General features: G+C 38.1%; 1 pseudogene; it reads left to right on the top strand.

Moving 5' to 3' along the window:
- The first annotated feature begins 2,068 nt into the window (after positions 1–2,068).
- Positions 2,069–3,248, top strand: LOC132237974 (KATNB1-like protein 1; annotated as a pseudogene).
- Positions 3,249–15,254: the final 12,006 nt, after the last annotated feature.

Here is a 15,254-nt window from a genome sequence, read left to right as displayed (position 1 = left end):
TATAGCTTTAACTTGTTTAGATTCCACATATAAGTGATATCATACAGTACTTGTCTTTCTCTCTTATTTATCTCACATAACAGAATGTGCTCAGGGTTCATCCATGTTGTGGCAAATGTGAGGATATCTTCCTTTGTCATGGCTAAATACTATTCCGTTCTGTATATGTACCACATCTTCTTTACTCATTTCCCCATTGATAGGCATTTGGGTGATTTCCATATCTTGACTGTTGTAAATAACGCTGTGATAAACATGAGAGTTCATATATCTCGTCAAAATCCTGTTTTCATTTCCTTTGGGTGTCTACTCAGAAATTGAATTGCTGGGTGGTATGATAAATCTTTTTACTTTTTTGAGGAAATTCCATATTGTTTCCCATAGTGGTCGGACCAATTTACATTCCCATTAACAATGCATGAGTGTTTTCACCACATGCTCCCCATCATCTGGTTGTCTCTAGTCTCCCTGATGATAGTCATTTTAACAAGTGTGAGGTGCATCTCATTGTGGTTTTGATTCGAATTTCCCTGAGGATTCATGATGTTGAGCATCTTTTCATGTGTCTGTTGGACATTTTGATGTTCTCTTTGGAGAAATGTTGTATATGGCCTACAGAATAGGAAAAAAAAATCTTTGCAAATCATATATTGGATCAGAGGTTAATATTAAAAATATATGAGGAACTCTGTCAACTCAATAATAACAGCAACAGCAATAAAAATGTGGTTAAAATTGATAGGAAAGCTAAATAGAATTGAAACAGAGACAATGTTTGGGTGTGGGACTGATTTCTCATCTTAGAGAGAATTAGAAAATTAGATTCCCCGGAAGGGGATTTATGATGTGCCTTGTTTAAAATAATATTTCTGTGAGCTCCTGCAAGTCCCTGCAGCTGGCTGCCCCGGGCCAGGCAGGGCAGGCACTGGAGCCCGCAGCTGGCCCCCATCTCTGCTGCTGCGCCCCTGCTACTGTGAAGGGCCACCTCCCCCCACAGCTCGCTGCCAGGGAGGCCTAGTTGAGGCCTGGGAGCGTGCCTTTCGCCGCAGCCTCCATGTGCAGCTACCTGGACTTGCCTTCAGTCATCTCCAAGGGTTCAGGCCACAGAGCTCCCTCTCCACCTCCAGGCTGGGGGAGAGCCAGCAGCCGCCACTCTGCAGGGGCTCCAGCAGCACAACCCAGGTCTCCTCACAGCGCATCTCACAAACAGACAGATGGTCAGACAGGGTGCCGACCGAAGGCTCACACACTCCTGGCCCTGGTTATGCACTGAGAGCAGCGCCCGTCTGGTGACTCTCCTAGCCAGGGTGATGGTGCAGAATCTTCACTGCGTTTCAGAAAGCATGTTCCAGGTCCCTCGTGCCCTGGCTTCCTGAGCCGGGGTTTGCAGGCGAGCAGAGCAAGGGTGGCCCTGCGTGTTTATGAAGCCCGCCTCCCATCGGGGACCTGAAGGGGGGGGGAGGCTGGGAGCTCTCAGGGCTCCATGTGGTAGCAGCCTCTGGGGACAGATGAATCAGTCACTGCATCAAGCATCACACTTCAAGAGCAGGTCAGGCCACAATGAAAAAGTCACCCATGCTCTTCAGATTTAAAGACAGCCTCCCCTGTCTCCGCCCTGAAAGATGAGGGTTTGACACAGGGGTCACTGTAAATGTGCTTGGGAGAATAGGGAGCCTTATCTAGAGGAGAGAAAATAGTCACCAAGACCCAGCCATGGTTTCAAATGTTTATAAATTATTTTATCGGTGCATTTGCAAAGTTTCATAAAACACCTATAATATTTTGTCCTTAGATTCTAGTGTGACAGCTAATGCAATAATGATTTCAAATGCCAGTGTTCAAAAGCTGATTTTGTACATTTTTCTTGTCAGCTGCATTGTAGTTAATGAAATTAAACACACCCATCACATTTGTCTTCAGGGGACAAGAAACTGAACACACCACTGGCTTATTTGTCTATTAAAATAAATTGAAGACAGTCACATCTGAATGATCCTGAGTGGGTTCAGCCAGGAGCCAAGGGACTCCCTGGGTACCCGGGTTGGGCTGAGCCGGTATTCAAGAGATTATGACATCTGAAACCTACCTACAATGAAACTTTTGTAATAATATTGAGGATCATTCCATTGATCTTCCTAGAAAAAAGATCTTTAATTTCACTAATAAGAACATGGAGGATAAGAAATCTACAGAACAGTTGACTACTTACATGAATAGAACAGTTGGACAAGCTGTGAAAAGCCCCAATAAACTATGCAAGGTGATCTACCACAGGAAGAGTTCATCATCCTTCTTCCAAATCCTTGTTATAAAAAGAAATAGCCCCCCCCGCCCCCCAAGAAGTTGGGGCTGTGACATAGCAAGTAAATAAACTGGCTTGTGCAGGCCACCTGCTGAGAAAGTACACCATGGTAATCACACATATTTGCTTAATTTCGGTGATTTTGGCTCTTCACAGACAGAAAGCCAATCATCAAAATACAGTGGGGCTTTTTGTTTTGTTTTGTTTTGCTGTTTTGCTTTCCCGAAGTTTCTCAGGACCATGAAACAATGGCACAAGTTTTGTTCAGCAGAATCTGAGGTTGAATGTAGCTTTAGCTTTCTGGAAAAAGAGAAGAAGTGAACTTGTAGCTCAGTAGGTGAGGATAGAAGACCTTGGAGTGGGGGTGGGTTGCCTCCTTGTACTCAGTAGCTTACAGGAGGAAAACTTGGCTGCTGTGTGGAATTGCTGTCCCTAGTAAAGTCGCTACTTAAAAGTAAGTTGGAAGAACATAAAATAGGTGGTTTAAACTGGCTTCAAGCATCATAACAAGGTGGTGGTCAGAACTATTATCTGAAATGGGAATTATAAATAATGAAAATATTCACATAAAAAAACAATTAAGTGGATTAAGGGAACAAGAAAACCATCTTCACCTGGCCGGGGTGTGGTTCAGTGGTTGAGATTAGACCTATGAACCTGGAGGTGGCGGTTGGATTCCTGATCAGGGCACAAGCCTGGATTGTGGGCTCAATTCCCAGTATGGGGCATGCAGGAGGCAGCCAATCAATGATTCTCTCTCTCATCATTGATGTTTCTATCTCTCTCTCCCTCTTCATTTCTCTCTGAAAGCATTAATATATATATTAATATTTATAATATATAAATTAATAAGCATATATATATATATACACACCATCTTTCTTTGGTTTCAGGATATATTGGTAATATAGCTATCCTTAGATGCTTATTATTACAGTTGCATTGAAAGACTTCATCTACTAAAGAACATTTGGTTATTCAAAACATTCCAGAACTATTTGATTTCCAAAAACAATCTCACCAAACAACTGTGAACTGTGGAAGAAATAAATATTGTTTTTTTAAAGCCCCATAATGCAAACACTGACAAAACCATAACAATCTGTTTTATATTGAAGTGGAAAAATATTCAAAAGGAGCTCTCAGCTTCAGTGAGGTGAAAAAGTGCACTCTGAAGGTTGCTTGTCGTCACTGCATTTGGTAATATTGTTCATAAACTACTGGATCTTAATGAAATCCTGCATCAGAATATACTTTATGCTATGTGAAAAAATAAGAAAACTTAAAACTAGGAACCACAAAGACCAATCATAATTACTTTTAAGATTTTATTTTATGAGAAAGCACTCAAAATGTTGCAGCTATTTTCTTATATTGAAAAGACTTTGAAAGTTTAAGACATCATAGCAAGTAATCAACACTAAAAGATTTTGTCCACACTGAGATACTGTGTATACAAATAACTTAATTATTAAAAAGCCGATGTGAATGATACCAATTTTCAAATATTAAAACTGACCATGCTTCTGCCATGATAAAATTATGTCATTAAATTGGGTTTCTATTCATGTAGAATGTTGTTAACACTTATTCCACACCATCTTTAAAATTTGAGATGATTTTTAATATCTCTGGCTTTATTTTGCCAGAATCATCATGTCAGGTATGTATAAAAGATATATGTATTTATATCCTTAGCTGGAAATATCCACATATGGTTGGATAATTTATATTCACTTTCTATTGCATATAGGTTTCTATGTTCAGTTCTGCATCATTTGGCCTTCCTTCATTTGAATAAATTCACTAAATATTCCTAAAGAAAATAATATTTATGTGACAGTGGCATGTTCTGGGCCCCTTCAAGTGTTATGAATTGAATTGTGTCCCCTACGGAAGATATGCTGAAATCCTAACTCTGCTGCTGGTGAATGTAACCTTATTGAGGAATAGGGTCTTTTCAGTTGTGATGAAGTTAAGACCAGGTGGCTCCTAATCTAATATTATTGGTGTTCTTTTAGGAGGAACAAAATGAAGTTCAGGTCAAGATGGTGGTATAGGTAAATGCAGTATTCGAATCCTTCCACAGCCACATCAAAATTATAACTAAACTACAGAACAACCATCATTCATAACTGCCTGAAATCTAGCTGAACAGAAATCCTACAACTAAGGATATAAAGAAGAAGTCACATGGAGACTGGTAGAAAGGACACAGTAGGGGAACCAGCTGGTCCCACACCCAAATGTGGTTGTTAAAAATCAGGAGGATATCTCAGCTGCAGAGGTCCCCCCTGAGAAGTGAGGGGTCCCAGCACCACACCAGGCCCGCAGCCCAGGGTTTCAGTGCTGGCGGGGAGAAGTTTCCATAACTTCCGGCTATAGTAAACAGTGGGGATTGTGGCTGAGTGAGATGGAGGACAGCTGGAATCCCAGGCAGCTGCCAGAGCATGGACTTACTCAGACTTTTTAAAACAACTACATAAAAATATAACTTTAAAACAAATGAAAGAAAAGAAACATGCACACACACACAATCTAAACCAAACCCAGACCACTTCTTTTTTTAAAAAAATATATTTTATTGATTTTTCACAGAGAGGAAGGGAGAGGGATAGAGAGTTAGAAACATCGATGAGAGAGAAACATCGATCAGCTGCCTCCTGCACACTCCCCACTTGGTATGTGCCCGCAATCAAGGTACATGCCCATGACCGGAATTGAACCTGGGACCTTTGAGTCCGCAGGCTGACCTTCTATCCACTGAGCCAAACCGGCCAGGGCCCCAGACCACTTCTATTGCTTGTAAATTTATTTACTCATCTTGAAAAGCAGGTTTGGTGAGTCTCATAAACCAAGAAAAAGATTGGAATTTCTATAAGAAAAGTTAAAAAAAGAAAAGTTCAAGCAAAAGTTAGCCCAATCTGATGCTGTCTTGTGAGTAGTAAATTATTTTACCTGATTCATGGGAAAAAATGCTATTATTTATTCTTAAACAAATGACAAATACATTGTTCAAAATAGGGCAAGTGATAGATTATATATTTATCTCTGCATCTGATTATTACCACATATAAATCAATTCAAGATTCAATTGTTTAGAAGTGCCATAAACTAACAAGGTGGCACACTAAAATACTCGAGTGATATATTTTCCTACAAATACTTATTAAATTTTTCCTATGTGGAAGGCACTTTAGATATATAAATATGGGAAAGGTGTATTTTGGGGGAACTTTCATCTAGAAGTGACAGGACCAAAGACAGCCTAAGTGAAGAGCTTAAACACACCAGTAGAAAAGCACAATAGGGTGTGTACAGGAAATAAATATTGGCTCTGATGGGATGAAACAGAGAGATTATAAACAGGAAGAGTGAGAGACAAGGCTCGATGGGTATGCTGGTGAAGGATCATGGGAGACTGTGAATAGCTATTAATAATACTAACATTAATTTAATATTTAACGTTTGTCCTATACTTGCTTTGTATGCATCAATTATTTAATCATTACAATAACACTCTGAATTAGATACTAATATTATCACCACAATTATGTAGATCCAGGATATGGACGCACAAGAGGTTAGGCAATTTACCCAAGGATAACAACTGGAATTCATAGGATTTGAATCTAGACAGTCTAGCTGCAAAGCTCTTAATTATTGTGCAATACAGGCATTAAAAAAGAACAGCTAAGTGGAGAGCAGAATAATTTGACACAGTTTTTGCAGGCAATGACATATAAAAATAGTTTATTATAATGGAATTCTTACTATGGGGTAGGCACTCCACTAAGCACTTTGCATTCATTGTCTAATTTTAGTCATCACATATTCCTGTAAGCTAGGGGACTGAAGATTTTAGAGGCAAAGTAATGAAATTTACCCAAAAATTAAAGTAATATTCTGGGGGAAGTTTCTGGCAAGTTGCATACTGGATCAATATAGAGATCTAAGAGGTGAGAAAGTCAGTTTTGAAAGTATTCAAATAACCCAGACAAGAGAAATAGAGGTTTACAGTTAGAGTTTTAGAAGTGGGGGAAGAAAAACTAATATGAAATATTGTGGGAATAGAATAGATATAGTGTGGGCAACTAGTCATTATATAAGGAAAGAGTGAAAAATCACTTAAGAATCTCAGATTTGGAACCTGGGTATCGGAGAATTGTGGTGCAGTGAGAGCAGAGGGTCATAGTGAGAAAAGAAAGAAAGATGATGATGTCCTAGCATGGGGCCATTCAGTGGGCGTGGTTTAGGTCTTGAGAAATGTTGACAAGCAGATAATCTTAGGAATGATCTTCATAGAAAGCAAAGGTGTAAGATTAGAGAAAGCTAACCCAGAGAGAGAGACGGGGAGAGAGGGTCACTAAGGGATTGCTACAAGCTTCAGGAGGATGAGGGAGTCTGGTCATTCCACTTCCTCCTCTTGTTCCTCTACCCCTTTGTTCCCCATCCCCTCCTCCTCCTTCATTTCCCAGTACCTTGCTGTAGTAGAAGCTCAGTATTAAATGAATAAACAATGGTATAAAGGAATGAAGAAATAAATGAATGAATGAGGGAAACTTAAGACTACCTATATTTGTCAAACTTAAGAAATAAAGTCAGAGAAAAAGAGAAATTAAAAATTGGGAAAGAATATAAAATACGATCATCTGGTCCATAAATTACTATGCTATATAGACCATAAATATAGATGTAAGTTTTCTTCTGAAAACCGTAAGTATATTTCTTGTGAATTTAATCTTATAAATCAAATGCATTAGAAGACTTTTTAAACAGCAGGAATATTGTTATTATTCCTAGGATAAATAGAAAAGTCATCTCATATTAATATTTTAAATAAATTTGGATCCATCATATAGTAGTATTTACAGCGCAGTTTTACTTGTTTATAAATTAGCTTTCTTGCCTGGCCAGCGTGGCTCAGTGGTTGAGCATTGATCTATGAACCAGGAGGTCCGGGTTCAATTCCTGGTCAGGGCACATGCCTGGGTTGTGGGCTCAATCCCTAGTATGGGGCGTGCAAGAGACAGCCGATCAATGATTATCTCTCATCATTGATGTTTCTATCTCTCTCTCCCTTTCCCTTTCTCTCTGAAATCAATAAAAATATGTTTAAAAAATAAAAGAAATTAGCTTTCTTCCTAGGAGAAAGTTTCTTTTCTCTTGTAGCATATTTAACAGTCCTCAATATAAATACAAGGATAAATAATTCAGTCTATGAACTTATGTCTCTATTTTGGGGGTTTTCTGATACATAGGAGAAAAGTTTATTTTTCAGAATAAATTAAAAAACTAAAAAATTTATGTTACATATTGAGTTATATATTATATACAATTTATACTCATAGTCACACAAGCATAAATACATGTTTAATTATATTTTAGCTATAAATTCTGATATATATTTTTCATCTCATATATATTATATCAATGCACATGATTATAAAATCCTATAAGCTATATATTATAAATATACAAATAACTAATATATATCATATTATACATAATATACACATCTTTTCCGACATACATATTTTACTTCTTTAAAATATGATTTGCCCTATCATGTACCCATTTTGATAATACTTCCTGTATTTTTGTTCTTCCAAACTAAAATCTCACACCTATACATCTATCAATATCGAGTATTCTGAATACTGACTTGTGATTCTATTGTGCATTTCAGCATAATCATATTGTTGCCACGGTCTTTTTCTGTATTCAACATGTGAACCAGCATCGGTGGTTCATCACATGTCATGTGCATGTTTTCTTTCTTCTCAGTCTGCGAGTGTGATCCCATGGGATGCAGGTGCTTGTTAGGGCTGCTTTTATGATGGGTACTGTTCTGCCCTCTTTTTTACATTTGGAAATAAAATGATGTTTGATTTTGCTTTAAATACACATTGCCTTAATAAGTGGATTTTTTGAAAGCATCATAGGATTTATTAGGGTTATAGAATTCTTAGGATTACCTCATGAAGGGGCAAGTAAGTCTCAGAAAAGGCAAGTGACATATATTTTCCCAAATTTGCACAGCTGTTGGATGGCTGAAGTTGGAACTAGAATTGAATTTTCTTATTTCACTTTTGCTTTGTTGCCTCAGTGGTATACATGTTGAATCCTATTTTCCAATTACACCTAATCGCATGAGTTTCAGTCTAATGAGAAGCTTTTCTTTTTAACTTTGTATAGGAGCAATTCCTTACCTACCCACGGTTCCAGATGACTCGGGCACATAAAGCAGACACCAGCGATTTTCTCTGCAGCACCTTCCTTCCATCCGGTGTGCTCCATCTATTCGTAGCTAAGCCCCGAGATTTCCATCATTCTTCTCACTCACAAGAGACTTGAAATTACTGTGAACATTTTATAAATGCCCATATTCTGTAAAAACAGATCTGCAAATATTAACTCATATTTTATCTCTATTTCTCTGGAACTCATACTCTTCCTTCCCATCATTTTGGCTGAATCTCCCTTTTCTGTTAGTGGTACCAGGTTCTCTGTGATAGACCATGTTTGTGCAAGCAAGCTGTCAAAACTTACAAATATGGAGTGAGCATCCTTATCCTGTCGCGCTTTTTTTCCTGAAACACAATTTGGAGAAATTCAAAGTGAATATCATTTTCTTAGCCAACTTTGATGGCTTTTTTGCTAGAGATTGAAGAATTAAGAAGCAGGGGGGATAAAAAGTTAGCCCAGTTTAGTGTAAACAACACAGAAAGCTCTGGGAGGCAAAGGAGAGACAGACAATGATACTAAGAAATAAGATTGTTCAAACAATATTAGCCAAGAGAAAAGCCGGCCTGGTGCCCATCCCAGGGCAGCGGTCTGTATGTTTTGGTCTGGGCTTCTCGTGCTAACCACAGGTTACAGGAAAGGCCTGAGTGACGTTTTCTCAGTCCTCCCAGAGTTTGTACATGCTGAGTGCTGTTTTACATTCAGGGGAGAGATCATAATTTATATCATATCATGGATGCCTAAGGCATTGGCAATTAATTATTGCATGGGATCCTGGAGAGACAGCTCAGATACCTCCCTAGAAAGGCCAGAGTCCTGGTCATGCTTGACTTGGTCTTTAGAAGGAGATGGGTAGTTCAACTGTCCTAATTTTCTGTATGAAGAGAGACTCAAAGAGAGCCATGTGGATCAAAACAAGAGGGATCTGTGGATGTGAGAGTTCAAATTTTCTTACATTTCACTAATAATTTAGTCTGATAAAGAAATAAAATTATTAAAGTAGAATCCTGCATACTAGTAACCTGGAGGGGTCTATGCATCGATTACAACATTACAACCATCGGGTCTGTCACGTTCTCTCCAAACCTTGGACTCTTAAGTTAAAGTAAGTTCCCTGAACACAAATTAGAATTTGCACCACACATTCTAGGGCCCATTTCAACAGCAGCAAGAATTTGGTCATTCTTTACCATCTTTGGAAGGCAGGACCATTCTACAATTTACTTCCCGACCGACCGAGTTGTCCAGCACCTGTGTTTAGGTGAATTGAAAATAACCACTGGATGACTGCTGACACATTTGTCTGCTGAAGAGGTTTTGGCTTCCTATGCCCGGCCGGAGGTTGGAGCCTTTCTTGTAGGTCACAGTACTCTCCTCAGGGACCCCTTGCCGGGCTTCCCTGTACACAGCTCGAGTGTGGACGTGTCTTCAGGTGGCCACAGCCCCTCGGTCTCCAGCTTCCTGGCCGCCCACTCCCAACACGCTCTCTTTTTGTTGGAATCTCCTCCCTGCCTTCTTGAGCCAGGAGTAAGCTCACTTCCGCTTGTTGTCCACATCTCTTCCACGGACGCATTCGTGCACCCTTGATTCTGACAAATGCCTAGAGTTCACACTGAGCCCAGTGCAGTGGCTTTTCTTCATAGCACAACCGTCTTTGTCTGGAAGTACAGAGGCCCTCTGTGTAACCTCACTCAAGGCCCAGCCAACCAAGCTTCAGGCTGTCTGCCAGCTTCTCTGCTCCTCTTCGGAGGGGGAAGCTTGAGGGACTCCCATCACGGCCTTCTACAAAGAGATACTCCTCAGGAATGTTCTCTTCCTAGTCTTCTCTCTACTCACAACGGAGACCTCTTCTGATAGTCCCCATCTCTGCAGAGTTCAAGAGTAGTAAGTCTGGTCCTGCACATCATTTTCTCTAATTTTCCATGTGAGAGATAGACAAAAAGTCTTCACTGTGCAGCCACTGCAAATTGCCCTATTGTGAATGTGTATCATTGTTTGACAACGGAACTCACCCAAACAGATTCAGTTATGCCAGGATCACAGAGTACGCTCTCTTTGTTATGCCAGCCATCAGAATAGATTAAATCAATTGTAACTGTTAGTTGTACTTATATTCAACTTAACATCAAAATGAGTAAGTTGAAAACATTGAAGAACTAATGTTAATGACTAATGAAATAAAATAGTCTTAATCTCACTAAGTAATTGGTATTCATTTTTTTGCCCTTCTTCCTGAAAACCCCATATACATTGTTATGTGGAATTATTGAACCAATAGCCCATATCTTCCACTATGAAATCCTTAGTGGGAGATCCTCCATCTCCCTCTTTTCTTTAAAACCAACATGCATATGATCTGTTTCAGTCAATCAGATGCTCCAATAAAAGACTTTGACACTTTAGGAAGTAATATGCAAGGGATGCAAGGATAGTTAGAAACCATTTAAGTCTGAGTAGAAATGATAGGCTGTTTGAGGTCATAGCAAATGATTTATGCCACTTTTTAAAGTTGAAAGCTAATTAAGCAAATATGTTATTTTAAATCCAAAGTCAATAAATTCAGCCTACCTCCTTTACATTACAGTGAGCAGCGACTCAAACCTTCCTGAGCATATCACTCTGTCCTCTTGGCAGGCATGGGGTCCACATTGAACCAGTGGGGATTTCATGGGATTTTTAAACTTAAATCTCTCTGGTTACAAAGATGTAAGCTTTGGGGCCCAGAAGTTCTGAGGATCAACCCTACCTTATCAAAAAAATAGTCTCAGCAAGAGAAATGAGATGACAGATGTTTAGAGGAAACTGGTCCTAGAGTTTACATTTCTGGTTGTCTTCTGTGTCATTGTTGTCATTCCTTTGGTTTAGCTATACTTACCAATATATTTTCCTTTTTCCTTAAGCCAGTTTGAAGTGGATTTCTATTGTTGGCTAACTAAATGACCTGAATAGATTATGGTTCTTTACAGGTGAATTTACATCTATCACACTGTTGCTGCAGTTAGCTTTTAAAGTCAGATCGACAAATTAGAAAATTTGAAATTTAAAAATTTGAAATTTAAAACTGAATTATAGAAAATGTGGGATTTTATATTGAATGAAAATGAACCACAGAAATCCTTCATTACACACACACACACACACACACACACACACACACACACACCACATATTCTAAATAAGACACTATTCCATCCCCTGAGAAAGCACAGCTACAGGGGAGAATTTATGATAATTGCAGAGGAATAGAGTGATTAAACTCCAGTTACCCAAATCAAACTCAAGACCTGGCATTGTCTGTCATTAGCCAGATGACTTAAAACACCTTACATAACTTTGTTCTTCGTGGTACAATCTTGTGAGTAATGTATCTGTGAATCTGTAGTGCTTAGCAAAGAACTTGTCTGAAAATATTGTAGTCACTGACTAAAAGTTAGGACTCATAAGGGTAGAGGTTATTTCTATTCAAGTCTTGTATGTTCTGAAGCAACACTTCCATTTTGTAGGTAGGAGTTACTGTCAACACTGTGTATCTTCCAAAAAGATACATTTCAGCTATCACTTTCTCTCTCAATGTGATTCATGACTTCAAAATGACATTTTAAAAGTGATTAATAAGCAGAGGATAACCTTGATTAGCTGAAGATAATGGCAACATAGAAAAATTTTGCTTAATTACAGGCTGTGGGAAACTGGTAATAAGTTAGGTTAAACAGTGATGGAACAGATAGTAAAACACAATTTGTATGATGGATTGATTTAATCATAGTTGTATTGTTATTAAAAATAAATTACAATAAAACAGGATGGGAAACTGTTGCAGGTGAGGATGTGGCAGTGCCAAAAACAGTGACTTTCAATAGTCCACTGAAGCATTTATTCATGATGTGCTCTTCCTGACCCATTTTTCCCCCGTAGGATTGATTATCTCTGAAAGCTTTCCTGACATAAACTTTTGTACTCTGACACAAGGGAGGTGAAGCAAATTATGTTGATTAGTTACGTTGTAGATCAATTTTTCTTAGAGCTCACCAGGGCAAAGCATGTACTTAGAGCAGCGATTTTCACACAGTGCATGCAATCCCCGACTATTTATTCAGTAGCACTGACCTCTGTTCCCTTAGATTGTCAAATAAAAACATGACAACAGCCACCACAACAATAGCTGTCTGGTCTGAAGGAATCAAAATGATACCTATTTTTTTTGTTAGATTGGCAAAAAACATATTTTTGGGTGGGCCGCAGAATTTTAGTGATTAATTTTTTGGTGTGCTCTGATATGGGAAAGGTTGGAAATTGCTGACTTAGAGGATGCCTTCCAAGACAAGCTGAATGGAAAGCCCACTTTACTTTGCTTTTAATCATATGTTTAGATTTCATTTCTCACCAGGAGTTTTGGTGCCATCAAGTAACTTCTTTATCAATTGATTCTTTCCCTTGACATAGTTCACAAGGAACAGTGTTACTCTATTTTTTTTCTCCCCCCGAAAATCTCAGCGAACGTGGGCTTTTACAGATTTGAGCTCCAGCTGATGCTTCTAATTATACGTTATGTGCTTGCTTATCATGAGAAAAATGCAAGAACTTAATTTGAACTTATGTATATGATGTGGTTAAGTTTGTTTTGAATCCATACTTCAGGTTCCTGAAGTTTCTTCAAGACTGATTTCTGTTTACATAGAAGTAATAACCCCCAAAATGTGACGTTTAAGAATCAAAGATACTTGGAATTGAGTGGCTCAACTAAACGGAAGGATGGCTCTGGGTTCCTAAAGCAGCAAAAGACTTCTCATAATTATTAGAGCTACTTGGTAAAGTGCCCAAGAATAATATAATGAAATTTAATTATCAAACATGACCTTGTATGTGTTCACTCTTTAAGTTTTATATGCACTCATACACACACAAAGAAAAAAAGGAGTATTTTTAAAGGTATTAATAACTAAACTTTTAAAATATATTTGATATTTTAAATATATAGAGCTATTACTTAATAAGAAAATCATGAACCTGGAGACAGTTTTGGGTTGGAAACTCTGCTTTGACTCTTGAGGTGTAGCCTATGGTATAACCTACATTTTCTTTCTTTCTTTTATTTTTTAAAAATATTTATTGTTGAAAGTATTACATACATCCCCTTGTTTCTCCCAATTGAACCCTTATAGCCACCCTAACTCCCACCCCAGGTCTCCACCCCCTATTGTCTGTGTTAATGTGTTATTCTTGTATGCATACAAGTTCCTCGATTGATCTCATCCCACCTACCCACCTACCCCCTGCCTTCCCTCTGAGATTTCACAGTCTGTTCCATGCTTCTATGTCTCTGAATCTATTTTGTTCAACAGTTTATTTTATTTATTAGATTCCACATATGAGTGAAATCATGTGATACTTGTTTTTCTCTGACTGGCTTATTTCACTTAGCACAATATTCTCCAGGTCCCTCCATGCTGTCTCAAAGGGTAAGAAATCCTTCTTTTGTATTGCTGCATAGTACATTTTCTGAGCCATACATTTCTCATCTGTAAGGTAAAGATCATAATAACTACTTGATAGTGTTGTGAGAATTAAATGAAATTGTAAAAGTATAGCATTGAGTTCTCTATTTGATAATGTGGAATATGCTCAATAGATTGTGATTATATTGATGGTGGTGATAGTAATAATGATGTTCTCTTTCTATATCAGCCTCTTTAGCCTCTCTTAGTGAAAGTGATCATGAACCTCACTCTTGCTTAGCATCATACTTCTGAGCTCATATTCAGGACATACAAGCAACTGCTTCTGTGCATGTAGTATCTGTTACAACCTATTGGGCTTTTCTAAAAAATGGCTTTTACAGCCTGCACATGGTTAAAATAATGTTCTCTGGTTAGATAAATCAATCTGTTAGGATTTTATGACAATTTCTTATATCAAACAGTTTAGTATATTAAGGTGTGGGAGAGAAAAAAAATTTACTTTTGTTTCTTTTGGTTGGTCTAATAATTAAATCTACGTGAGAGAGATTAACCAGAGAAAATAGCCAAATTTAATTACTTATGTTCATATGGGAACCCTGTATACATAAGAGGTTCAGAGACAGAAAGCTAAAATGAGGTATACATGGCATCCTGAGCCAAGGAATGAGGTAAGATTACTTGAGGCTTCAGAGGGGAGGAGAGGATTTCACAGGACAATAGGAAGGCAGATGTTCAGTAGTTGGCCCTCCCATATAGGTGGCTATTTCTGGCCATAACTATTATTATGGGCAAGGCCCCCAATTTAGATTCTTTTAGGCACATCTTGGTGAGGCCTGTTCTAAACCCCTTCAAAGGTGACTTAAAAATCAACCTTTAAGAGACTACCAACTTTCTATCACTTCGTATTCTTCATGTGAAAGTGAGTAATTGTGATATATGTTCTAACTTAAGCACTTACGTAGCACAAAGTTTATGGAAATTCATCTAATGATATTTCATAATTGTGATGCTTAAACTTTAAGAAGAATGTTCTGGACAATAACAAAAGTATAGAATGAAAAATATTTTACCTTGTATATGTGAAAACTTGATATAAATGGAGACATTTTAAATAAGATCTAGGACACCAGAGGATTTGCCTTGCACCTCTTACTTCAGAAAACATTTGGAATGTTTGAACTGGGAAAAATAACTTTTAGACTGGGCCAAACCAAGCTTGTATTTCAAAAAACTATTTGCAAATCTAA

This window comes from Myotis daubentonii, chromosome 7, assembly GCF_963259705.1.
Source record: "Myotis daubentonii chromosome 7, mMyoDau2.1, whole genome shotgun sequence".
Lineage (NCBI taxonomy): Eukaryota > Metazoa > Chordata > Mammalia > Chiroptera > Vespertilionidae > Myotis > Myotis daubentonii.
Note: the sequence above shows the minus strand (reverse complement) of the source record. Positions and strands in the feature narration are given on the sequence as shown.